This window comes from Nuphar pumila, chromosome 9 (genome assembly GCF_984573655.1).
Source record: "Nuphar pumila chromosome 9, dmNupPumi1.hap1.1, whole genome shotgun sequence".
In the NCBI taxonomy this organism is placed as follows: Eukaryota; Viridiplantae; Streptophyta; class Magnoliopsida; order Nymphaeales; family Nymphaeaceae; genus Nuphar; species Nuphar pumila.
The window spans coordinates 101579278-101605087 of NC_143257.1; positions in this window are offsets into that span (position 1 = coordinate 101579278).

Consider the following 25810-nt stretch of genomic DNA (forward strand, 5'->3'; position numbering starts at 1 on the left):
TTTTTGACTGCATTAGAACACATATGAGCATGCTCGAATCACATATTCAGTTTTTTGCCTGCCTAAGAACACATATGAGCATGTTATAATCACATATTCAGTTTTTTGACTGCCTTAGAGCACATATGAGCATGCTATAGTAACATATAGAGTTTTTTATTGCATTAGAGCACATATGAGCATGCTATAATCACATATAAAGTTTTTTTGTCTGCCTAAGAACACATATGAGCATGATAGAATCACATATAAAGTTTTTTTGACTGCATTAGAACACATATGAGCATGCTATAATCACATATTCAGTTTTTTGACTGCCTAAGAACACATATGAGCATATTATAATCACATATTCAGTTTTTTGACTGCCTTAGCACACATATGAGCATGCTATAATAATATATAGAGTTTTTTTACTGCCTTAGAACACATATGAACATGTTATATATCATTTATGATAGAATCACATATAAAATTTTTTGCTTTGCGTGCCTTAGAGCACATATGAGCATGCTATATTCACATATTCAATTTTTTTACTGCCTTAGCACACATACGAGCATGATCGAATCACATATATAGTTTTTTGCCTGCCTTAAAGCACATCTGAGCATGGTAGAATCACATATAGAGTTTTTCTAGATGCCTTAGAACACATATGAACATGCTATAATCACATATTCAATTTTTTGACTGCCTTAGCACACATATGAGCATGATAGAATCATATATATATATATATATATATATATATATATATATATATATATATATATATATATATATATATATATATATATATATATAAAACTTTTTGTTTGCCTTAGAGCACATATGAGCATGATAGAATCACATATAGAGTTTTTTTATTGCCTTAGATCACATATAGTGTGTAATTTATTTCATTATATTTTGTTTATCAATACTGACTGTTCTTTTCTTGTGTAAGCTGCTAGCGATAATCAGCGTAGTGGAGCCGAAGGGACATATAAAGACAATGAACAAGAAGACACACAAAATCTTGGAAATGATTAGAGGACTGTGTTGAAGAAGTTCTATTTTTTTTATTTTTCCTAATTGTAATTGTTGAATTGTAAATAATTAAACTTCTTAATTTTAAGGTGGAACGATTAATTGTTGTAGATTCTTGTTATATGAATTTTTTGTGTGTTTTGTTTTTTATTTATAGGAAATATAAATTGTACAGGAAATAGAAATTGTACAGTTCTCGGTATTTAATTTTCAAATAAAATTTTTTTAATTTTTTTTCGTGTTTGCGACGGATTAGCGACGGGACCATCTGTCGCTATTCATATTAATCTAGCGACGGCAGTAAATCCGTCGCCAAGCCGTGGTCGTCGTTTAGTACAGACGGATTGGCGACGGAATATAGCGCTCGTTATTCCGTCGCAATTAGCGACAGACCTGGCGATGGAATTATTCTGTCGCCAGTTAGCGTCGAAATATTCGCGACGTAAGCATACTGTCGCCTCGTTGTCGCTAATTCGTCGCTAACCATGTTAGCGACGGATTCGCGACGGAATGTGGTCGTCGCTAATCTACTACTTTGTTGTAGTGTAGGCGGTATGAAACTATTTGGGCCTTTTCCTTCTTATTATGCTGCGAGGGGCAATGTCTCAGTGGTCTCTCAGCCTAGAGAGTTTAGGGGGACCAAGCTGTCTCTTATTTCCTAAGTGAGCATGTCCCTAGGACTTCTGCAGAAGTGAGTGATCATGCCACTACAAGAAAATTGCCAATTAGTGACGGATATTGGCGACGAATTTTTTCTGTCTCAACGTTGCGGCGGATTAGCAAGAGAAAGTAATCCGTCGCTAAGTCGCAACACACGCGACAATTAGCGAAGGATTTGGCGACAGAAGTTTTTTCGTCGCTACGTAGTTATCATAAAAGTTTTTTCGCCCCTTTTATTTTTTCCGACAGGGAGTCGCCCCCTCTTCCTCGTTTGTTTTTTCCGGCAGGGGGCGACCCCCCTACCTCGTTGTTTTATTCAAGCAGGGGGTGGGGGGCGACCCCCCAGCCTCATTGTTTTATTCAGGCAGGGGTCTCCCCCCCTGCCTCATTTGTTTTTTCCGGCAGGGGGGGAGACCCCTTGCCACGTTTTGTTTTTTCTGGCAAGGAGGCGACCCCCTGACTCGTTCTTTTATTCGAGCAGGGGGTCGCCTCTGCTTTTCTGGCAGAGGGTCGCCTCCCTGCCACTTTTTTTTTTTGACAGGGGGGGGGTGACCCCCTACCTCATTTTTTATTGTGTAACTTTGATTCCGGTGTTGGAACAATTCTATAATTTTTTTTCTTCAACCATCTATGCAGAAAGTGAAATTCAGAAGTTGGTTTTGATTTTTGGTGAGTTGTTGATATGAGTGTTTGTGTGGATTAGATGGCTCATTTTTTACTGTTAGTGCATCACTGATGATGCTTTTTTATTGTATAACTTTGATTCACTTGACAATACCATTAAAATACTCATAAAGTATGTTTATACTTTATAGTGATGATTCACAGTGAAAAAACTAATTATTCCTGTGAATGCCTGAACTGAGTGTTATTGTATGAAGGATCTCTTTTACTCATGAAAATCATTAATTTTTACTTAAAAAATTATTGTTATAAGTAAATTTAGTGAATAAATTATAAAACCCAGTTTACTGCCTTCCAAACAGAATTTTTCAGTTAATCAGGTTATGTACAGGTTAACAGTTGTCATCTAAACAAGAAAACCAGGTATTCATGATGTTTTGGAGATGAGGTTTTAAACCAGGTTCTTAGAATACCAGATTTTCAGAAAATAATGTTTTTTCAGCTTGTCACCAAATAGGGCTTTTTATTTCTTATTTTAGAGATGCTTGATTATTTCTCATTGCTGCTATTATTTTCACTAAATAAATGAAGACCTGTTGCCTATCTGATAGCCTGGTAGGAATTTAGGCATCTGGTAGGAATAAATAAATGATTTGAATGTATTGCAATACTTGATTTGAATTATTTGAATGTATTGAAATGTATTGCATTGATGTGAATGATTTGAAACAATTTGAATGTATTGCATGACATTTTTTATTTGTTAGAATATGGTTCATGGAGCTTACAGTGATCGTTCATCCAGTAGTAGCCAGGCTCAGCCTTCGTCTTCACAGGCTCCTTTGATAGGTATATCATTTAACTAATTGGATGCTTGATTAGTTGAAATACGCATTCTGAGAATTTCTAATGTATTTTTTTTACAGATGATGTTTCTCCTGTACATGATCCACCTACACCAGTTGATCATACAAGTCAGGAGCCAACACAGGATGCAAAGTCTTCATAATCTGGCACAAGAAGACTCATTCAAATAGTGTATATCGATAATCGACCGTAAGTATTTCGTTTTCACTTATTTCATATCTTATAAATATTGTATATTGATATTTACTGTGTACCAATTCATGTGCAGCACGAGGTTTGAGCCACAAGAAGTAGTACGCGATATTAGAAATTCACTACTTCAACATCTACCAGGACCGGACGCTCAATGAAAAGAGTATCCAAAAGAGGTGATAGACAGATTGTGGCCCTTATTCACGGTATACAATTGTTTGTCATAGTTAATGTGTTTCGTATTTAATTTTTTGTTATAGTCATGTCTACTAATTTTCTGAAAATATATATAGGCTTCGAATCGCTTCGCGACTACGATGGAGGAACATGATGCACGGAAGGTGTGGCAGAAGGTGACTGTCAATCGATTTGCAGACATGCTGCACAATATGAAGACTGCAACAAAAATAGCATCTGGCGGAATAGATGATCCACTACAGTGGAAGAGCCATGGCCCTATTACTATCAGGAGAGATTATTGGGAGGGAATGTGCGACAAGTGGGCGGGGGATGCATTTCGAAACCGCTAAGTGAAGGCTGTACAAAATCGAGCAAAAATGTCTGAAGCCCATCTACACACAGGTGAATCTAGGACTTTTGGGAGCCACCTGAAGAAAATTGTAACTCATCAATATATATTGTCAATTTTATAAGTATTGTTGCAAACCTGTTAACTAAATCTTTTATTATTTCACTTCGCAGGAAGTCGAAAAATGAGGCATTGTGCCATACAAGGATGTGTTTGTTGAAACACATAAACATAAGACTATGGGAGAGTTCGTATCAGAGAAGGCGACAACGACAATGGTATGTATTTATTGTATTAATAATCATTATAATATACAAGTTATCATAAACATTGTAATTCTTAATTATTAATGCATATTGTAAACATTATTTTGTAGGAGACATATGAGCAACAGATGGTAGAGCGATATGGCGATGACTCTACTCAGCATCCATCATTTGATCCTACAGCATGGGTGACTGCAGCAGGTGAACCCAAAAAGGGTCGTGTGTTCAGGTTTGGGAGTAATATGAACACCTCACTAGTCGTTGCTTCCTCCAGTCACGGCTCACAGACTTCTTTCGTCAACATAAGCTCCAAGCATCCTATTTTTTCTGGTGATGATGTACGCCAGATCGTTAAGGACACAATGTGTGACTACCTGCATGAAACAATTGTCGACGTTCTTCGAGATGAGTTCAACAGTTTCTTGCAGAACAGGGAAACTTCGATTGCAGGGTGCCTCTCAGGTATGAAAGTTTCATGTGATATATTGCATGTCGTTAGATTTCATATAACTTTGATTGCCTTAACTTATGAACATTGGATATAATTTATTTCAGTATATTTTGTTTATCAATACTGACCTTTTATATAATATTTTAGTATAATATTTTTATTGCCTTTGAACACATATGAGCACAATAGAATCACATATACAATTGTTTTTACCGCCTTAGAACACATATGAGCATGATAGAATCACATATATAGTTTTTTGACAGCCTTAGAGCACATATGAGCATGGTAGAATCACATATACAGTTTTTTTACTGCCTTAGAGCACATATGAGCACGATAAAATCAAATATACAGTTTTTTGCCTACCTTAGAACACATATGAGCATGGTAGAATCACATATACAGCTTTTTGACTGCCTTAGAGCACATATGAGCATGGTAGAATCACATATACAATTTTTTTACTGCCTTAGAACACATATGAGCATGGTAGAATCACATATAGAGTTTTTTGACTGCCTTAGAGCACATATGAGCATGATAGAATCACATATATAGTTTTTTTTACTGCCTTACAATACATATGAGCATGATATAATCATATATACAGTTTTTTGTCTGCCTTAGAACACATATGAGCATGATAGAATCACATATAAAGTTTTTTTACTGTCTTAGAACATATATGAGCATGGTAGAATCACATATAGAGTTTTTTTAACTGCCTTAGAACACTTATAAATATTGTATATTGATATTTACTGTGTACCAATTCATGTGCAGCACGAGGTTTGAGCCACAAGAAGTAGTACGCGATATTAGAAATTCACTACTTCAACATCTACCAGGACCGGACGCTCAATGAAAAGAGTATCCAAAAGAGGTGATAGACAGATTGTGGCCCTTATTCACGGTATACAATTGTTTGTCATAGTTAATGTGTTTCGTATTTAATTTTTTGTTATAGTCATGTCTACTAATTTTCTGAAAATATATATAGGCTTCGAATCGCTTCGCGACTACGATGGAGGAACATGATGCACGGAAGGTGTGGCAGAAGGTGACTGTCAATCGATTTGCAGACATGCTGCACAATATGAAGACTGCAACAAAAATAACATCTGGCGGAATAGATGATCCACTACAGTGGAAGAGCCATGGCCCTATTACTATCAGGAGAGATTATTGGGAGGGAATGTGCGACAAGTGGGCGGGGGATGCATTTCGAAACCGCTAAGTGAAGGCTGTACAAAATCGAGCAAAAATGTCTGAAGCCCATCTACACACAGGTGAATCTAGGACTTTTGGGAGCCACCTGAAGAAAATTGTAACTCATCAATATATATTGTCAATTTTATAAGTATTGTTGCAAACCTGTTAACTAAATCTTTTATTATTTCACTTCGCAGGAAGTCGAAAAATGAGGCATTGTGCCATACAAGGATGTGTTTGTTGAAACACATAAACATAAGACTATGGGAGAGTTCGTATCAGAGAAGGCGACAACGACAATGGTATGTATTTATTGTATTAATAATCATTATAATATACAAGTTATCATAAACATTGTAATTCTTAATTATTAATGCATATTGTAAACATTATTTTGTAGGAGACATATGAGCAACAGATGGTAGAGCGATATGGCGATGACTCTACTCAGCATCCATCATTTGATCCTACAGCATGGGTGACTGCAGCAGGTGAACCCAAAAAGGGTCGTGTGTTCAGGTTTGGGAGTAATATGAACACCTCACTAGTCGTTGCTTCCTCCAGTCACGGCTCACAGACTTCTTTCGTCAACATAAGCTCCAAGCATCCTATTTTTTCTGGTGATGATGTACGCCAGATCGTTAAGGACACAATGTGTGACTACCTGCATGAAACAATTGTCGACGTTCTTCGAGATGAGTTCAACAGTTTCTTGCAGAACAGGGAAACTTCGATTGCAGGGTGCCTCTCAGGTATGAAAGTTTCATGTGATATATTGCATGTCGTTAGATTTCATATAACTTTGATTGCCTTAACTTATGAACATTGGATATAATTTATTTCAGTATATTTTGTTTATCAATACTGACCTTTTATATAATATTTTAGTATAATATTTTTATTGCCTTTGAACACATATGAGCACAATAGAATCACATATACAATTGTTTTTACCGCCTTAGAACACATATGAGCATGATAGAATCACATATATAGTTTTTTGACAGCCTTAGAGCACATATGAGCATGGTAGAATCACATATACAGTTTTTTTACTGCCTTAGAGCACATATGAGCACGATAAAATCAAATATACAGTTTTTTGCCTACCTTAGAACACATATGAGCATGGTAGAATCACATATACAGCTTTTTGACTGCCTTAGAGCACATATGAGCATGGTAGAATCACATATACAATTTTTTTACTGCCTTAGAACACATATGAGCATGGTAGAATCACATATAGAGTTTTTTGACTGCCTTAGAGCACATATGAGCATGATAGAATCACATATATAGTTTTTTTTACTGCCTTACAATACATATGAGCATGATATAATCATATATACAGTTTTTTGTCTGCCTTAGAACACATATGAGCATGATAGAATCACATATAAAGTTTTTTTACTGTCTTAGAACATATATGAGCATGGTAGAATCACATATAGAGTTTTTTCAACTGCCTTAGAACACATATGAGCATGATATAATCACATATATAGTTTTTTGTCTGCCTTAGAACATATATGAGCATGATAGAATCACATAAATATTATTTTTTTGACTGCCTTAGAGCACATATGAGCATGATAGAATCACATATATAATTTTTTTGACTGCCTTAAAGCACATATGAGCTTGATTGAATCACATATAAGTTTTTTTTACTGCCTTAAGAACACATATGAGCATGATAAAATCACATATACAGTTTTTTTACTGCCTTAGAACACATATGAGCATGATTGAATCACATATAAAGTTTTTTTACTGCCTTAGAACACATATGAGCATAGTTGAATCACATATAAGTTTTTTTCACTGCCTTAAGAATACATATGAGCATGATAGAATCACATATACAGTTTTTTTACTGCCTTAGAACATATATGAGCATGATAGAATCACATATACAGTTTTTTTACTCCCTTAGAACACATATGAGGACGATAGAATCACATATAGAGTATAAATAATTTAAATATATTTTGTTTATCAATACTGACCTTTCTTTACTTGTGTAGGTTGCTGGCGATAATCAACGTAGTGGAGCTGAAGGGATAGATCAAGACAATGAACAAGAGATCGCACAAAATCTTGGCGATGATTAGATTCATGTGTTGAATTTGTTCTACCTTCTTTTTGTTTAAAAAATGTAAATGTTGAATTGTAAATAATTAGAACTTGCGAATTTTACAGTGGATCGATTAATTGTTTTAGTTTCCTTTTATATGTATTTTGATGTGTACTTTATTTTTTATTCACAAGAAATATAAATTGTACAGGAAATATAAATTGTATCACGAGAAATTTTTTCTCGATATTTAATTTTCAAATATTTTTTTTATTTTTTTCCTTGTTTGCGACGAATATATCCGTCGCTAATTACTATTAGCGTTGAATGTAGTGATGGATTAGCGATGACTATATATCCGTCGCAAAACCAAAGTCGTCGTATAGTAACGACGACCTTGCGACGGATGTTGGCATTTGTTATTCCGTCGCAACTTAGCGACGAAACTGGCGACAGATACAATTCGTCGCTACTTAGCGACGGAATGGGCAACATATATATTTCGTCGCGATTTAGCATAAAAAAATTCACGATGAAAGATATCCATCGCTAATCTGTCGCTAAGCTGTTTAGCGACGGATTAGCGGTGGATTAGCATCGGATTAGCGTCGGATTTAGGTCATCGCTAATCCACAGGTTTCTTGTAGTGATGATCAGCGTTGTGGCACGAAGCCACTCTCCTGGGTAGATTCTCTCTCAGCACACCATTACTTCTCATAACCTGATTTTGCTCCTGGGGAAGACGACTCAGTCAGCTACTTAGAAAATTAAAATACATAGCATAATAAACACCTGAGTAGTCTAGTCTATTTTATGTTGGTCCTACGCATACTCGATAAGCATTTAGTAATCAAGTGAAACATAAAATACTTGCTCACTTTACTTTTCTGCACTTTTATTTATGTTCATGTGATTATGTAGATTCATGCATATAATTGAATATTTTGGTTTCAATTATAATGAACTTATGTATGCTTGAAATTGTTATAGCATGCTTATGTATATTTTTAAAATCATGAATGCATAAACTTTCTGTTTAATCATTTATCTGCTTATTAAATGTTGAATGTTATACTTTTGTGATTGATGAATAATATGCAACCTTAATGCATTGTATCTTGTGTTAGCCGTGTTAATCTTACTGAGACTCTTCAAAGTCTCATGCTTTCAAATTAAAATATTTTTCAGGTAATATGTGATCTGTGGAGTGAATGCAATATGCTGGAGGGGGCAGTGAGGGTTGATGTTTTCGAGATCTCCTAGGGGAAACTTGTCTAATTTTAATTTGACACTCTTTTGATTATTTAATTATCTATTTTTGAACAAATACTTAAATGGTTTAATATTAAATGAGACTATTTCATATTTCAATTAATTTCTCTTAGGGTTTATTAAATGGCAATATTTTTAAAATGTAATATGCCTGAAATGTTTAACCAAAAATCCAGCATGTTAAATTGATTTTAAAATCAATATTTTGTATTTGCTCACATAAATAATAACTTAAGGATTTTGTCATTTGAACGCTTTATTCTCAAACTTTGTTTTAAGGAGCTATTAAACGTCGATGCATGCACAAGATGACTCCTTAGAGCTTAATTTGGTTAAGGCAATGCCAATGTTGAAAGACTTAAATTAATAGTTTCTTTTATGTAATGGTTCAATCAGATTTGTTAATGGTGGTTTCGTACTAGATCTGATACTAGGAGGCTAAGACACGCCCGTGCTTGCGCTTAGGGGGGTCGTCTAGTACTTGGTACGATTGAAACATGTTTATTGGTGAGACCGTTGCATTATTACATATTAAAAAAAAAGAAAATTAACAATATGTTTGAAAAAAAAATCTGGTATTTTTGGGTTAAAATCTGTCGGGCCGTTATATTGAAACCTTAATTGGATCCAGATTCAATTGAGTCTGATCTAAATCTAATTAGTCTAAATAATTTTTATTTATTCAATACTTAGCATTAATTTACTATTAACTATAGATTAATTAACTTGCATAGTTACTTATAATTTAACATGGCAATTAGACACTAACTTAATTTATTCAACCAATAAATTAATAATTATATTAAATTATTAATTAATTAAATTTCTTAATTTAAATATCAATTAGTCATTAACTATCAATTGTACCTAAGTTAAACTCGAAACTTAGGATTTTAGCACAAATCATTAACACATGTTAATTAAATAAGGAAAATAATTTTTTTTTCACTAAACACAATAATTCCTTTTTAAAATTTTAAAATCTTGTCGGTCTTATAGCTAGCTTTGGCCGTTGGTGGGAGAATGTGCATCCTATCTTTGATTTCACTTACTGTCCCTAAGGTCCTTAGTGATAATGGCATGCAAATGAATGTTGTTTATTTTTTATTTGATGAATAAAGACCGATGCAATACTTTTATGGATTTTTTATGAATGCACGTATGTTAACAGATAAGTGCATGCAAATATGAAGAACATGAATGAGAATGCATGGAAATTCATGTCTTGATTTGCTCTGGAAGTTGACTAGAACTCGTTGCACTGAGCAAGCTCTAAAGACAAGTCACTTGTCATTAGAGGCCAGTGCGAACGACAACTCCTGAGGGAGGGTTGTCATTATTGGAAGCTGAATCCGGGTCCCTGGACCCTAGAATGCAGAAAAAGGGTCTAACGACAACTCTTGTTGTCGTTAGTAGACCATATCTGGACCCAGGTCAGAAGATCCAAATCCCTAACGGCAAACTAACAGGGACTGCTAACATTCGCGTGGGCATGCAATTGTCATAAGCTCTCTGACGGGTTTAAAAACTCATTCGAGGCTCTTTTTTTGCCATTTTTTTGAATTTTTTTGACCTTTTCTCAAAAAAAATTGGAAGATCTTTGTAATCCATGGAATCTATGAGTGGAAGGACATCTGATTCAACTAAATGAACCCTCTCTATATCCAAAAATCGCTCAAAAATGAGGTAAGTCAAAAAAACCCTCTTTTTTTAAAATTTTGATTCTTGATTTTTTATGCTGAAATCACTCGATTAAATCAGTGCAATGGGGTTATAGGAGAAAAACATAAACATAGGGTCTATTTATACAGATGAAAATATCAAAATCGGTGGAAATTGAAGGGTGATCCTTCAGTTTCCAAAAAAGACACAAATCCATTTTTTGGCAAAAATCCTTGTGAAAATCCAAATTTTTTAGGTCTAAAATGTTTAAAAACATGTTTAAAACATTTTGGGAATGATCAGAAATCCTGGATTTGGTATTTAGCGGGCAGGGTTGTCATCGAAAACCCCAGGACGCTGACGACAATTTGTTGTCAGCATCGTGGGTTTTTGCTATCTAAAAGAGATGTTGTCTGCGATTCTGGTCAAAGGCTTTGATGACAACTAGACTTGTCGTCAGAGAGCCTTCCTGGATCGACAATCTAACTTGTCATCAGAGGTCCTTTTAAGGTCTTTAACGACACTTGACTTATCGTTAGAGGTTCATTAATGACACCTTGAGTTGTCGTTAAAGGCTGTCCAATGGCATAGTCAGATTTTTAAAAAAGATATTCTAATTTGGGTGAGAATACCTACCAAGACCTTTCTTTTAGAGAGGAGTTAGAGGATTCATAGGTGTTGGCCCCTGGGACTTGGGGAGGAAGAGAGGGCGGATCTCATTTGAGGGTTGTGCCAAAGTGTATTATGGAGCTTAGAGAGACCGAGGTCCTTCCATGTAGGACTGTGCTGAAAGAAAGTCATGGGAGATACGTCCAGTAGTCCTTGGCAGACGGGGATGCTTTTATAGCCGTGGAGATCCCTATCTCAGTGCCAGATGGTGGCGACGACAACAATGCTTTAGCTCAGATGTCTTTTTTCTTGCACCAGTAGTTTTGGTGTTTCTCCCATACCAGGAGCATCACATTTCCAACTTAGCTCTTGTGGGAGAGGTACACTTATACATAGACCTTTTGGTGACTTTGACCTTTGATTTGAATTTTAGGAGATTTGGGATAAGAACTGCTGCAGACTTGGAGGCTATATGAAGATGTCGAGGTCATGGCTTCTGTAAGACCCGCGAATTTTCTGAGAAAAATTCAGTACATGATGAAATTTCAAAATATGCTTACATAGATCTATGTATACTTATATGTATGTGCATATAAACATATGTGTAATATGTTTGCATGTATATATATTACACATGTTTAATTACTCATAATAATACCCCTAAGTTTTAATTCAAATACATAAAATTAATTGAATCTTACCAATGAGATTTTAAATGATTAAACCTCATCATTTTTCATGATTTGAGAATGAATTGAGGTTTAAAAAATTCCTATGTCTTACCGGAGTTTAGACAAATCATTTTAAAAAAAATATATAGTACAACTCTAGTGTAAATTTTAATACTACAAGAATCATTTTTTTGGGGTTTGGTTGGGCTCGACTCGAAGAGCTCGGACCAAGACCCTAGCTGGGCCTGTTTGACCAGCTAGGGGGTTTGACCAGCTGGGCAGTGGCTTAATTGTAATTACTACAAAGTTTTATAAAGGAGCAAGGAGCTCATTGGCCATAGGGGCGGCAGCCCCATCGCATTTTTGAAAGAAACTCAAGTTCGCAAAAAGGATAAAAGCCTATTGGTCATAAGGGGCGGCAACCCTGGGACACCTTTTGAAAAATTTTAAAACTAAGAAGGGCATAAGGGATTTTAGTCAATGGCATTCTCTATTTTCAGTTTGTTCTTTTAGTTCATGTTTTTGGGTTGAGCAAGTGAGCCCGGACCAGCCGGTCAGGGAGCTGACCAAGCTGTGTATGTGTCAGCCCCGTTTTTGCAGCATCTCACAACTGCCTAGTTCAGCTGCTGGGCGCTCCAGCCGTGTGAGCCTGGACAGCTTGTTCTTGCAACTACATGGCTTTCTTTCAGCACACCAGCCGACGGGTCTGAGCCTGCATGTTAGGCTAGACCAGGTTGTTTGTTGGCCCAACAGTGGGCCAGCCCATGTTCCACACTTAGAACACCTTGTGACAGCACCTATGGTGCTGGGATTTCATGTTGCATGCCTGTCCTCTCTTGGGCAGCACTTGCATCTCTGCAAATTCACTTTTTTTCCATTGTTTGGACAGCACCTCTCATGCTGCATTTTCCCGCAACATGCCGCGCTTGTTGACAGTACCATGTTGCTGCAACTTTCTGCCATAAGGATGCAACATGGCAGCGTAACTTTTTGCCATCTTTGAGCTTGCCCTTCGGCTGCCGCTATGGCAGCAAGATGAGAATAGTTTGGACATCACATTACTGCTGTCAAACTCTCTGCATAAAATCCAAATTGGAAGCTCGAGTGTCTTAATCGAAATGCATTACTCAAAAACAATGAAATTGTGAATTGTAGCATGCCTGAATGTGACATATCACACACTACTGGACACGGCCATGAATTTCTATTATGAGCATGATGTTTAAGTGTCAAATAATTTCTCACTATGCTTAATGAATTATGCTATATCACGTACACTTGTCTCACATCTTGACACAAGTGCAAGAATACAAATGAGCATAATACGATGTGAAAATATCCATGTTATGGCACGAATAAATACTTGCACTTGTACATCATGTCACCGAACTTAGATGGATTGAATGAATTATGTTTACAGTCAAGTGCCTTATGCATATAGTTGAGCATGTTTATAAATCAAGTGTCTTATAATTAACGATGTTGCATAGCATGCAATGAATGCTTAAATAAATTTGTGTGCATTTATATTTGACACATGGTGCATGCTTGACACTTGATTCATCCTGAAAATGCAAAGGAGACTTGGGGTACATTATAGGGGTATAATTGTCTTTTGAGATTTGTGAGAATGTTGAAACTCCATGGCGAGTTATGTGTGGGCGATAGACCCACCTCATGAGCCGAGCTCACTTGTTCAAGAATGTCATACACCCCTAAATGATGAATATTGATACCTCCTTCACCGGAGAAGTGCTCATCTTGGCTTATTACGCTAGAGCATGTGAATGTGCGAGTGTGACCTTGTCATGTTGTTCGTGTTGCCCTGTGAGGAACACAAGTCCAGATGGGCTTAAGTACCTCGGAAGGAGGGAATGTTGCTAAATAAGCCTAATTATGATAAATTGCCCTATTGCCCATTCACAAAACGGTTTATGTTGGAGAAGGTGGATTAAAATCTGTTACCTGTGCGAGATTCCTTTGCATACCCGAACGATATAATCAAGACAATAATTAAACTAATGCGTTAATAATTGTCTTATGAGTTTGATGGTTTCTGTCGTAGTGAATTGCTTAAATTGCTACTTGCTCAATTGCTTAATTATCTAACTGTTTAATTGCTTAACTGCTTAAGTACACTGAGTTGTGAATCTAGATGCATGCTTGTTACACGATGATGTCACTCACTACCTTGTGATAACTCTGTGATTAAAGTTGTATTTCTCTGCTCATAGTTATAATTGTTAAAATGTCCATTGTTGTAATTGAATGTTAATTATCAATTACATAAGCATGCTAGTCTGTTGATAATGTTCTTACTACTTATCTCTGATCATGTTGCTAAGGATGTATTATCCTACTTACTATTCCCTCACTAGCTTATAACTGCTCTTGTTTAATTATCGCAAATATTTTTTTTTGTTCCATCATGTTAGATTTACTTGTGATTAGCCATTGTTGATAGTTGTGTACCATGCTATTATTGTTTATGTTTTTCATAAAATGGATAGTTGTGGATATTATCTCATCAACTCGCAAGAGTATTGACCCTGTTTTATGGGGATATAGGTGTCTGCTAGTGGTGCGATGGCGACAGAGACTTTGGACCCACACTTTGGACATACGCGATCTTGGCAGTTGGTTTGGGAAATCCTCAATTTTGTTTTGGGAGACCCTTTTGTAAATGAGTTGGTGTATATCTTTTGGTTGCATTTTATAAATCAAATGTGGAATGAAATATTTCTTTTTGTTGATCATTTTGTAACTCGCTCAAAATTTCCAATTGTTTTTCCCTTATGGTTTTCCGCTTGCCCAATGTTTTAAAAAAAAATTACTCTAAAAATCTAAGGATTTTCCAAGTTGGGATTTTGGGGCATTATAGCTTCTATGGATGAGATCGTCTTTGACTTCCTAGCTTAGTGTGATGTCCTTAGCTAACTGCAAGTTGATCCTGGTTTTGGTCGAGAGGTGGAGGCGAGAGACCAACACCTTTTATTTTCCTTAGGGTGAGATGATCATTACCCCTCATGAGGATCATCACTTGTTGGGCCTTCTGACGGGTATAGATCTGATGGTGCCATCTGGTGAGGACCCATCCTGGATTTTTCAGGACACTTTTGGGTGCCAGCCTCCTACAGATAGCAAGGTCTTGATGAGCTTGCTACAAACAGAGTTTGTGACTTCGACATAGGGCATCCGCCATTCTCTTTTTGTTCGTCATTCTGCCTATCTCCTATACTTGATGGGCATCATCCTCTTTCCTTCAAGAAATGGGACTCGTGTGCCTATTAAGTTTCTGAAGTACGTAGTGGAGTCGAGCCAATATGACTAGTACAACGGTATGCTAGCTCACTCCTCCTATTACTATAACCATTTTGTGCTGAGGAAGACTGCAGGTGCTTTGATGGGCTTCACTCTTCTCCTCAAGGTACACACTCTTGTTTTCCTCTTAAAATTTTTTGCTTTTCTCAATCTTCCATTTTGATTTCTCCTGACTTTTCCCTTTTGGGAAATCTCAACTATAGGGATATACATAGATCCATGTTAGTAAGGTGATTGTTCCACCTCCTTCCTGTCATCCCAGATTAGCTTGGTGGTCAGCTCCTCATTCAAAGGGGGATTATTCAAAGTCGACTCTACGGGTAACAATCAACTTATTAGACCACTCCAAGGTACAAATCTCTCTCTTCTTCCTTTTCATTTTTGTGTATAGTGCTTCCTCATGTCTTTTTTTGTTTATGACCCTTCCTTCTTTTCTTTCTTTTAGGTGGTATAGAGAACCTACACCATGGAGGAGGTACATTCCCTAGGAGCTGCCCTTTTGTTGGATCGTGCCCTCTGTGTCCTCTTGTTCAACTGGATTATAGAGCCTTATTATCTAGACAAGATGATGAGACAATTCGGTCTTCGATAGAGAATCCCAGTAGCACCAATGGGGAAGAGGATCTATACTTCTCATTGGTACGAAACAAGGGTCGAGAAGATGATGGCTGCTGGGAATGCTTGGAAGGTCCGAGGAGCTTGGGTGCTATAGGCATCACCTTGGGAGCGTCTCGAGGATGATGCTCAGTACTTGAGGTTGTAAATCTCACTGCATTTGGGCCCACTTTTACATAGTATGGGCCATGAGGGAGAGGAGGCCATAGTTAGAGCACAAGATGACACAACAACTATTAGAGGAGCCTTCTCAGGAGAGTACCAGAGAGCAGAGGTTGGCCATGATGTCTTCTCTTACGAGGAACAGATGGGTGAGTCTTCAAGACCTCATTGAGATCATCTTGAGCGAACAAAGAAGGAAGAGCCAGCTTAGCAACACCTTTGACTTGGACCTGCCCCTCGAGGCTTTAAGGTGCTCTTTGCTTTTGCTCTTGTCTCTCTTTTCTACTCTGCTGCTTATGACTTGACCTTAGACTGACCTTCTAACTTTTCTAGTAAGTGAGGGAGATATATGAGGCGTGAATTCAGAGCCTAGAGGACTCTTTGTCAGGGCAGATTGCTACGCTAGAGATAGTTTTGTTTGAGCAGGATATTGCACTAGATGAGTTATATACTACACTAGAGTAGGCTTAGAGAAGTTGACAATGTTGAGCCACTTATGAAAGTTCAGCGTTATACAGATCATGTGCAGATTATTCATGATCATTTGCGTATAACACAAAGCCATCAGAAGAGCTATGCAGGTCATCGTAGGGAGCTTACCTTTGAGGTAGATGACTTTGTGTTCATCAAGATCTCTCCTACCAAGAGTGTATTTTGTTTTGGCAAAAAGGGTAAACTCAGTCCAAGGTATGTTGGTCCTTTTAGAGTCTTAGAAAGGATTGGCAAGGAATCCTATCACGTAGAGTTACCACCTCAATACTCATCGATTCACAATGTATTTCATGTATCCATGCTGAGGAAGTATATTCATGACCCATCTCACAACATTCAGTACGAGAACATAGATATTTAGGAGAATCTGTTTGTTATTGAGAGGTTGATTCAGATTATTGACAGGAAGGAACAAGTTTTGCGAACTAGAACCATTCCTTTCATCAAGGTCCTTTGGCAGCACCATGACACTGAGTAGTGCATGTGAGAACTCGAAGTGAGCATGAGAGCAAAGTACCCTCAGTTATTTGTATCTGAGTAAAAATTTTGAGGATGAAATTTCTTTTAAAGGGGTAGGATGTAAAACTTATAAAATTTTGATATTATAAATAAATAAAGAGATTGCTTTATTATTGAGTTAGAAACGTGTTTCTAGCTTTTAAATGTCAATTATGGGTATTTTACATGCTCAATTATTCTTTTCTGACCATTAAGTGTAAAATAGTCATTTCAAAAATTATTTCAGACAAAATATTGTTAAAATATTTAAAGTGTCATGAAAACTAATGGTGTTAGTAAGTCACAAACTCATCTCAGTGTTTTTGAGGTGTTTTGAACTTAACTAGATGTATTATGATGGTTTTCAAAAAAAAATCTCAAAAAGGGCATTTTGGTCATAAAATAAAGTATGAGAAATATTTTAAATAAAATAAATTATTATTTTAGAAAGTACCAAAACCATGAACTATTTAAAGTTAGTATAATTATTTAATGTGAATAAAATGTAAGAAATTATTTTAGAAAAAAATAGAATTTAGAATGGACCCAAACTCTATTGGATCCAAATGGATCAACCCGAACATAAAGTTTTAGGATTTTAAACCACTAAACGAATATTACCTTTAATCCTAATTGGAATGTCTAAGCAAATATTATTTAAATATAACATTTATATGTAATTTAGTTTTGCGTTTTTATTTAGGATCAATTTTTTTGTTTGTTTTTAGGGCTATTTGGATCCAAATAGGATCCAATTTTGGATTTGCAAGCACATGAGAGGGAATGAGTGGGCGGGGCCCACTAGAGCACCCGACCCTCCCTCTTTTCTCTTTCTTTCTCACTCCCAAAGTCACAAAGCTCCAGCTGATGTTCTTTACTCGTCTTCCCCTCCCTCTCCTCTCCAATCCCTTTCCCCAAAAGGGGTGACGCTCACCATCCACGCTGGGAGCCACACGGCCACTGGCTATCGCCCTCCTCTTGCTTGCTGGAGACGACCCTCCTTCTTTCGAATTTCCATGAGGACCAGCTGCGAGTGGAGGTCAACCACCCCCATCTCATCCTTCTTCTCCCAAATAGCTGAACGCATGAAGGTGAGTTCCATCTCCTTCTCCCCTTTTCATTTTCTGGTTCAAATTTTTTTGAGAGGTTAATCCCTTCTCCTTCTTTTTATTTTTTTTCTTGGGTTTTTGTGCAAACCTCAGCCGAACCTCTTCACTCTCCTTCTCAAACCCAACCGAAATCCTCTTTTCACTATTTTTTTTTGTTTTTGGGTTTTGATTTCCTAATGTTTACTCTTCTTAACTCAACTCTCTTAGGGTTGTTCTGTAAAACTTGCATTCTCTGTTCGATCGTCGTCTTCCATCTCTGTCATCCACGCCGCCAGCAACCCACTACTGTTACTATCCTTGTTTGTTTGGATTTCACACTACAAACATAACCACCATCGATGCCCTAATTTGGTGAGTCTCTACCCCATTCCTTTTTTTTTCTTCTAATTTCATCGATTTTTAGGGTCAATTTCTCTAAGCCATTTTGCCTAATCAAGCTTATTTGGTTATTATGTGTGTTTTCCTATATTGGGATTCATGCCGAGTAGGTTGAACTTGTTTCCCACACCTGATAGCGTGCATAGGTATGTTATGTTCATTATATATATTTTATCTAGCAATTTATTATTGTTTTATTATTTTTTTATCATCTTTTTATTCATTTTGGTTCTCTTATTTTGTGTGCCTAATTTCCAGTGTTGAGAATCATGCCTGGCTGCTAATGACACCCTTGTTAGCCTTGACAACGTGGGTCTCTTTCATTTAGCTACCATTTCCTTCAAAAATTTTGTTCTAGATCGAATTTCCAAAGGAATTCGATATTTCTCTTGGAATCAAGTGCCTCGATCTTTGTGCAGCTACTATGGTTATGCATTGGACAACGTGCAAACCTGTGGAGATGCCCAACACAATCGTCCAACCTTGTTTCATATTTTTGGTATATTGCTTTATGGTTTTTTTAACAATCGGGTTACCGATTTGCATTGTTTTTTTGTGTGGAAGCATATTTCGACAAGTGTACTGTTATGTGTGCAATGTTGTAACACTTTCCCACTATAATAGGACACCCAGCTGACCCTATTCTCGTGGGTTTCTTGGTGTTGCGTGTCACATACCAAGTATTCAGTGATTTGCCTAAGCTGCAAATTCGTTGCGGTTTCGCAGAGCCTTTGACTTTCTAGGTTTCGCTAAGTATTTTTGTCAATTCACAAAGGTATGATTCCTAAACTAAGTTTGTAAAATATACTTTCTTTTTGCTTAAAAATCATAGCCTAGAGCTATATTAGCAAATTAGGTTTAGAAATGCCTAATTCGATAATCTTTATATGGAATAAATTAGTGAATACGTTGATTTTGTTATTAGCATGATTAATTTAGTGTACTAACATTGCAAGCATGTTTTATAATTCTAGAATTTAGAGCATGCCTTGGAAATTTTAATGTCTTCGGTGAAATGCCTAAGTGAGACCATATTCTAAGTTTGAATATGGTTTTTGAACAAGGTTTCAAAAGTGTTTAAGAAGTTGGATATGCATGTTTGAAACTTTGTTTTAAAATGGGTTTTATACAAGTTATACGTATGCTTTTGATTTCATAGTTTTACATCATAAACATGCACTTGAGTATTCACGAATGTGCATAGTTAACCATTTTAACATGCACATCACTAGTGAGGTCTTTGCGCGTGCACGCACATAGTTTGTGTTCGCAAATGAAATGTGCTTAGACGTACTTATCAGTTTAGTTGTAATAACATAAATGCTTAAAATTTTATATATTACCATGTGCTAATTGATTTGCAGGTACAAAAATAAAATAAAATAATACTTATTGTTAAGTACTGCTTGCGTTTAGAAATGCCATGCACATTAAATACAATGCAAAATGTGAATCGGGTAGATACCCGTGATAAGTATATATAATGTAAATGCATCACACAGTGAATTTATTTTATTATATGCAACACCTTCATGCTCACATACACCACTTAGTTATAAATATCTAGGATTATTGTTATTGTAGTTCGAAGATCATGCTGAGCATGATTTGAATATATGAGAATATAAGTGCTTTTCTTGTTGTGATTTAAAAAATTATGTCTTTGAGCATGCATTTGTGTGAAATAAATATTACATGATTGATGTGATTGACATGACTATTGTGAATACTTGTATGAAATAATAATTTTGTAAAGCATGTCTATATGTAAAGTATGTATCGCGAATGTATGATTTAAAATGAATTAATCATGTGTGTGTAAATGAATAAGTTATAACATGTATCATATTTATGTGTTGAATTATGATGTGATATATATCGTGCATAAAAAATTGAATCATATATGACATGTTTCATGCATAAAAACATATATGGTTGAATCATGCATAAGGCATGTGTGAACACCCCAAATTTTCTAAAAATTCCATTTTTGCTCTTGACCCCTAGCTTCTGAAATATTTGGGTCAATTTCTGATAAAAATTTCATTCATCTCTCAGAGTCACTGCCGACGATCCGAAATTCAAATTCAAATTCCACATCTAACCACTTTCGGATCGGCTCAAATATCCAAATCCAATTCTGAACCCGATTATCCAATTTCCAATTCAAAATCTAAAAATACAAAAAAAACATGTTTTTCAGACAATTCATCCAGTATCCATTTAGATCCATTCACTTCATTTCGAGGTCCAAACTCGAGTTTTTCCTAGAAACTCTGGATCCAGATCCATTTTGAAACAATTTTGTTATTTTAAAAGCCTCATTTTGTAAAAACTTCAAGATTTTAAATGAAGTAATTTCAAAAAGACCTCGTTTGGATCCCATCTTCTAAAACCTCGGGTTTTCCCTCGCATTCCTCTCGCATTTTTCCTCAAAAACATTTTTTAGAAAAACAACTTTTTCCCCTCTTTTTGAATTTTTTTATAAAAGAGCCCTCCCTTGCAAAATTTTGGAAAGCAGAAGGGACCCGTTTAAAACTTCTGCAATAACCTCTCCATGTTTAAACGACGATCGCAAAAGCTCCTCGCCTCACCCTTCGACCGCCCCTATGGAAGCATCCATCCCCAACTCTCTCTCTCTCTCTCTCTCTCTCTCTCTCTCTCTCTCTCTCTCTCTCTCTCTCTCGATCATGCTCGCTCCCTCTTCCGTCCATCTCCAACCTCCATCCAATCTTCTTCCTCTTCTTATATAAATTATCACAAGAGTCAATCAAAAGGATCACTTCTTCACCCCAGCACTCCTCTCGAGCACCCCTCTTCTTCTTCATGATCACTTCCCCCCGTAACTACATCAATTACTAAGCATTTTGATATTAGAATCGATCATCCGGATCGATGAGTTGACACATCCGGCAACTTTCCAAAGTTTTGAAGGGAATCTGACAATCGGTATTACCACTCTCCAAAAAGGCACATTTTATAGTTATTGTCAAATACCTTCTGTGCTAGGCATTGAGGCATTGTCTACTGGACTTTACCTTCGAGCTCGGTATGTAAATCTCACTGCGTCCCTCAAAATAAATGTTGTTATGCTCTTTCACTGAATTTTCATTTACTGTGGTTTGTTCTCTTTTCAACATTGTCTTAGAGAATAACAATTGAATGTCATTGTTCAACTAAGATGCTTATGACTACAAATTGTGTGCCTTGCGCAGTTTTACAGTGGAATTCTGTGTAAATCACTACTCCTCTCCTAGAGTCGAGATAGAGTCCATCAGATGTGTGTCTAGAATTAGTAGGGATCAAGTCATAACACTGAGATTCTTTTAGCAGTGTGTCAGCATGGGTGTGTTAGCAATATGTTAGGATTAGATGAATTAGCTTTGGCACATGAGTTACTGCACATTGTTCAGGTAGTCTGTATAATGAATTAGTCAGTCAGTGAGTTAGCATAGTCTGTGTTAATATATGAGCAATTAATGTGTGCATTGATGATCAGTGTATGGTAGTCTCTTAAATAAAAAAATATGTAAGTCATTGGATCTAAGTTGATGGTATATGGGTTAGCAATATGTGAGTTGATGTTACATGAATAGGGAGGTATGTTAAATAGTAAAATAATGAGCCAATAATGTGAGTCAACATGTAGGCATCATATGGGTCAGCAGTGTGAATGTATGATAGCAGTAGTCGGGTGAGCTATATGGCACAGTAGGGTAATGACAATATCAGACAAGCTGACAGTCTGTGTGATTAGTATGTATTGTTTATCTAGATCAGAGTACCATATGTTAGCAGTGTATGAGTGCATATAAGGTACATCATATTGTCATAGTGTATGAGGTAGTATACTATAATTTTACAGTTAATTCTTACATCCAAGCCTTATAATCGAGTTTAACTGATGGATATATCTAAGCTTTCATTACATTTTTGCTTATTGTTGAATAATGATCCCCAATGACCTGTCACTCTCATTAATTGCTGATTTTCACAACAAGTGTTTTACCTTTTCCTAATATCCCCCGTTATGCTTCTTACCTTGCATCTATCGTGGTTACCTTCATCCCATCATACATTACCTGTAACTTCCTACAGTTGCACCCACTTTAGTCTCCACCACACTACACTTTTACAGTACCCACTATGTTTCCCCACTCCATATAGCATATCTTTCACCCTCACTTGTCTCATATCCACTCCAGCACATGTGGTTACATTTTTGCATACATTTCATTACCCCTTTACTGTTGCGATCCCCTGTATAATCATAACACATCATCTACAACAATACATCATCTGCACTTATGCATTGTATTTACATTTCCGCTGTCACCTCCAACACTGTTCATCAGCTGCTACCTGCTACACTCTCATGCTCTTCTGTAACTTCATTTGCACATCATAGCATGCGCTTCTCCACTTCATCATTGCATTTGGAAGTTTCTCTTGCACACATGGCTCATTTGCTGCATATACGCTTCTCCACTTCATTACTGCATTTGAAAGTTTCACTTGTCATCACAATCAGCACCCACTGTCATTACATTGGTACTCCAACCCACCTTCCTACTACAACCACTCACATCTTGTCAGAGGAATTCACCCTTTTATTGTATATGCATTTATTGGCTCATAGCATAACCATTTGATAACTGATTATACCTCTGAACATTATCATGTATATCACCATCTAGCATTTTCACTGCATATTCACTAGCATAATCATAGTGTCCAGCAACACCCTTTCACCACTTGCTCATACCTGTCACCAACTGTGACTTCATTCATATAGTATCCATTACATATCACTGGTATTTCCGACATCACAATTCCCTTTCGTGGTCATGTCTTTGTCATTCATACATAGGTGCATCATATAATGCATTTCGTGGCTTTAATGATGATATATACATTTAGTTTTCTTATTAAATCTCCATCCAAACTCTAATGTATATGCCTACCAATCTAGTTCATGCATTCTAGGTTCGCATAAGATCTATGTCTTCATATATCTACATCATGTATGCATATTTTTAATAGTATAGACATGTCCTTTCATGTACCATCTAGGCATGATTATGTGCATTCTTCATTTAGACATATGAATGTTCCATCACCTTTTATATAATATGATATTTCCTTTTTATGTACATCTGCTATCTTGTGTTAAATTCAATTTTTGAGGGAAATGTGTAAAGAGTATTATTTTTTTTTAGTGTAATTCCAGTTCCATTAAACAGTGTAATAGCTAAATTATAAATGAGAAATTTACATTTTCAGTCTTAGATTAGAATATATGAGCATGCATATTTGCTAGAAATACTAGTTTCATGTCATTTTTCTCTTTTCTTTCAAAAACTCACGAATGGGAACACAAATGGCACGTGCACCATTCTAATAGAAGGTGATCAAACCCTAAGTTGACAATTTGCATCAATGGCCATAGGGTGTGAACAAAACTTATGATTTTCATCTTTTATGGGATAATATTGGATCCGCACTGGATCGCCTTTCAAAAATCATCATATTTTTAAATATTTCCTTTCTTTATCAGAGTTCAACTTAAAATTAACTCAAAATATATATCAAAGGCCATAGTCTGGATGTATTGAGAGTTAATTTCATTTTAAACTCTATTAAGGCACCAAAATGCATTTTATTCTTTACTTGAATTTAAATATGATTATTATATAATACATTTTATGACCATAGTCAGAAATGTATATCTTCAATCTTATTTCAATTCATTTAAAGAATGAAATATGCCTTTACAAAATCCAATTTCAAATTCTTTGATTCATTTATCATTTAGGATAGAATTATATCATATTTTCAAAATATTCTTTTCCAAAATCCAAGTGATTTTGAGATATATCTTCAAATAGCTTCTTCACTTCTCAAATCAATCTTCAATTCTTATAAATTCTTCTCTCTATTCTCAAATTTTATCTCATTCTTTTAATTCAAACTTTCACTTTCAAAGTCTAATATTGACTTTGAAATTTCAAACTCATTTTTATATTCAAAATTCAAATTCCAATTCAAACCAAATTTCAAAGTTCAAATTAACTTTGAAATTCCCAGATTCATCACCTGATTTTCAAGATTCAAATTTAAAATCAAATTTATTCTTTATTTCCCAAAATCTCCAAAGTCCCATTTGGATTTTTAAAATTCAAATTCATCTTGGATTCTAAATTTAGAACCCAATTCCATCTAGGATTCCAGATTTTAGGTCTAATTCTATTTTCAAATCTCATCTGGATTCCTCAAATCCAATCCCATTTTTTTTTTTTCATTTGGATTTCTCAAATCCAACTCCAGATCCAATGCCATCTTGAAATCTCGATTTCAAATTCAATTCCATTCTCAAAATCCTTTTGGATTTCTCAAGTTCAATTTCACTTCTAAATTCCATATGGATTTCCAATCCAAATTTCAGATACTATCTCAAATTTCTGACTTCAAGTCCAAATCCATGTTTTTCGAGTTTCATAATCAAATTCTCAATTCCATCTAGATTTCTTAAATCTCATCCAACTTTCATTCTGATTTCAAACTTTAAATCTAGAATTCCACTTTATTTTCAAAATTTTGTCTTGACTTTCAATTCTAAACTCCATTTTTGAAATCCATATTCAACTTTCAATTCCTTCTTCAAATTCAGGTTCATCTCAATCTTTGATTATTTCAAAACTCAAGATCTATTCTAAATCTTAAGTTAAATCTAAATTCTTCAAATCCATCTTCAACTTTCAAAAAACCATTTCTTCACAAATATTCTCAAATTCATTTTAAAAATCACTTGGAAAAATCTCAAACTATTTTTTTTAAAAAGCATACATTTCTACATTTGCATTACACAAGCATGATTCTTTGTGCATTTTTTTGACTTAGAATAAATTCTTAGATAATATTTAGGCAAAGCAAAAGGCATAAAATTCGATCCTTGGTTCGATTACCTTTGGTAAAGGTGTTAGAAACGGTCAAACCTCGTACCGACGAGCGGATCTTGTCTCTCCATTTTCCCGCAAATATTTCAAAACGGAGGCGAGTAAATTTCAAAATTTCTTTAAAATTAAGGTCAAGTGAGAGCTTCGCA